Consider the following 2,688-nt stretch of genomic DNA (forward strand, 5'->3'; position numbering starts at 1 on the left):
TGGCTTTACTTCTTATACTTTGTTTTTATACTTTTCTGCTGGATGGTTAAGACCAAGGTAAAGCAGGACCTATGCAACAAGAGTTATACACTGATTTTTAAGAATATATAAAAATCATAAAAAGAGCAGTTTCAAACATGGTAGGCACCAAAAGGAATGCAAGCTCTGTGACCACTTCTATTATGCTAACATAAGGAAAATCATTAATCAAAAGTTTTAAAAAAATCAATACAATATTTATTTTGAATACCAATTTTATTTTTAAAGCTTTTCTTATTTATCCTGGTCCTATATTTATCATCTTAGAGTTTTATTTTTCTTATCAGATAGTTTAATTAATTTGTTCAAGACCAGATAATAGGATAATCTAATTTATGTACATTCTTTCTTGCCCTAATTAAAGTTTACAGTTCTCTTCAACTTTTTAGAGGTAGGAAAATTACTCAGGAGGATCTGAACACTGCTTTGGCTGGGTGATATCAATTTATGAATTTCTTCAAATCTTAAGTTATTTTTAAAATGACATAGTCTATCAAGTTGCCAAAAGCTCGGTGTTACAAATCACACAAATATTTAGAAATAAAAAGAAAACAAGGTGTCCAAATGTTATTTAAGTTGTTCTGACCAAAGATGTTTCATATATGTTCCTCTTGGCATGATCTCATGATGCAACATGAAGCATGATGTTGCTATGATTATCCTACTTCATTACCCCAAAACTTTAATACAGAGAATTAAGGTTCAGTTTCCCTGCTGAGCTCTCTCATGAGAATATGTAGGTTGAATTGTTTTAAAAAAAATCTTCCAATCTAATACTTTTCTTCTATAACATTGAAACACCTGTGGTGTTTAGGCCTAATTTGGAAGATGGATGGGGATATCTCCCAATGAGGCATGGGTCCAATAAAAGTACAGGAAAAATACATTTAACATAATAGCTAAAAAATTATACTCCACCCCAGCTATTGCTTCTGGGACCAGAGGAATGGCATAGAGCCACAAATTGAAACTTCAGGCATGGCCTTGGACACAGCATCAGGCTCTGATGATCTTAGGGCCCTCCATGAACTCTCTTTTTCTCCCACAGTATGCTCCTTACTAGCATCAGCTTTGCTTAAATTACCTCAAAACTAATTTTCAAAAGTTATCATGTCAACAAAAATACCAACAGTTGATTTCATGTCAGAGAATGAACAGAGTTGGAAAGGAGATGCTGACAGAGCAGGTAAGTGGAGAGCAGTTTGTGAAGTGCTAGTGAAAGCAACAAGATGGGGCCTACCAGGGTCACAAGCTAAGGAACCGGCGGGCAGCAGCCACAGCAGCCCCGGGTGAGCAGAGTGGGAGAGGGGAGCCCGCAAGGCTCTGACAGACCATCCACCCCTGGGCTGCGAGGAGCCTGTGGGGAGCCGGGAGTTACTTGTGAGGCGACGAGACCGGAAGGGGCGGGCCAGCAGCAACGCTGATGCAGCATAGAGGACTTGCGGTATTTTGAAATCTTATCCCAGATCTGGGCTTTTGCTGGAAAGAAAGGTGAAAATGTCTCAGAGCCAAATCACCAATCTTTGCTGCGTTCAAATTGTATTTTGGTGCCCACCTTCATCTCCCAGTCATGGGCCATGCTTTTTTGTGTCTTTATGTAAAGGAACAAATATATGCACTAAAAATAAGTGACATTTGTCAAGAATGGGAGTCATCATAGAACTAGCTTTTGATTGTTTCCTTTTTTAGAGTGTATGTAATTTCCAGTAACTTCCTTCAGGTTCTGTATAAAAAATTCTTGACAATATGTGGCTGACCCAGAGAAAAAATAGTTGATAATTATGTAAATAACCCAACTACATGATCCATATTGTGGTGGAATTATATTCAGGCCCAGTTACCACAAATATTATTAGCTCATTGAATTTCTTATAATATCAACTGGATATATGAGCAGTGATTTTTTTTTATAATTCAATTACCTATGAAGTAGTCCTCCTTTTTCCGCTTATAAACGGCTATCTTATTTATTGGAATAAAGTACAAGTTTTAAAGCAAATGTTGCAGTAAAAATATCATAGAATTCTGTCATCTTTCAGGCATTTAAAGAATGAGTAGAGCTTTATTGCATTATCTTATTTCTATGTAAATAATGTGTTCCCTATTAATTACACACTTATTGAGTTTCACTTTGCTTTGAGCAATGTAATACTTTTACTTCTAAGGAAAATACTTTCCTTTCATTATACCCTTTCATCTGTTTCCCAACTTTTTAAATGTAAAGTTATTAAACGTGCTTTTTTCAAGGTACTTTGGGGTTTGGGGGAGAGCTGAAAAAAACATAAATTTTGCTGAATAGTACAGATTTGCAGCTATGTCACTGACACAGTTGGCTCACAGCAGAACCAGCTCAGTTGAGGTTACGCCAAAACCTTTCTTGTAACAACTTTTTGCTAGTTCCTTGAAGCTGCTTTTCCACAATTAGAGGTGCTGATCCTTCAGTGAATTGATAGCACTCAGGAATTTAAGAAACAGACTGTTGCAGACAGCTGAGTTAGATAGAAATAGTACAGGCAGTCAGACAGGGCCAGGCCTCAAGGAGACAGTAGGGAAGACAAGAGACTCTCAGCTTTGGGAGAGACAGACGATCCCGGCTCTCTTTTGGCCAGACTTCAAAACAAAGCAGTAAACAAATACAGCCACATAGCT

The sequence above is a fragment of the Octodon degus genome, unplaced genomic scaffold, assembly GCF_000260255.1.
Source record: "Octodon degus isolate 3935 unplaced genomic scaffold, OctDeg1.0 scaffold00032, whole genome shotgun sequence".
NCBI lineage: Eukaryota > Metazoa > Chordata > Mammalia > Rodentia > Octodontidae > Octodon > Octodon degus.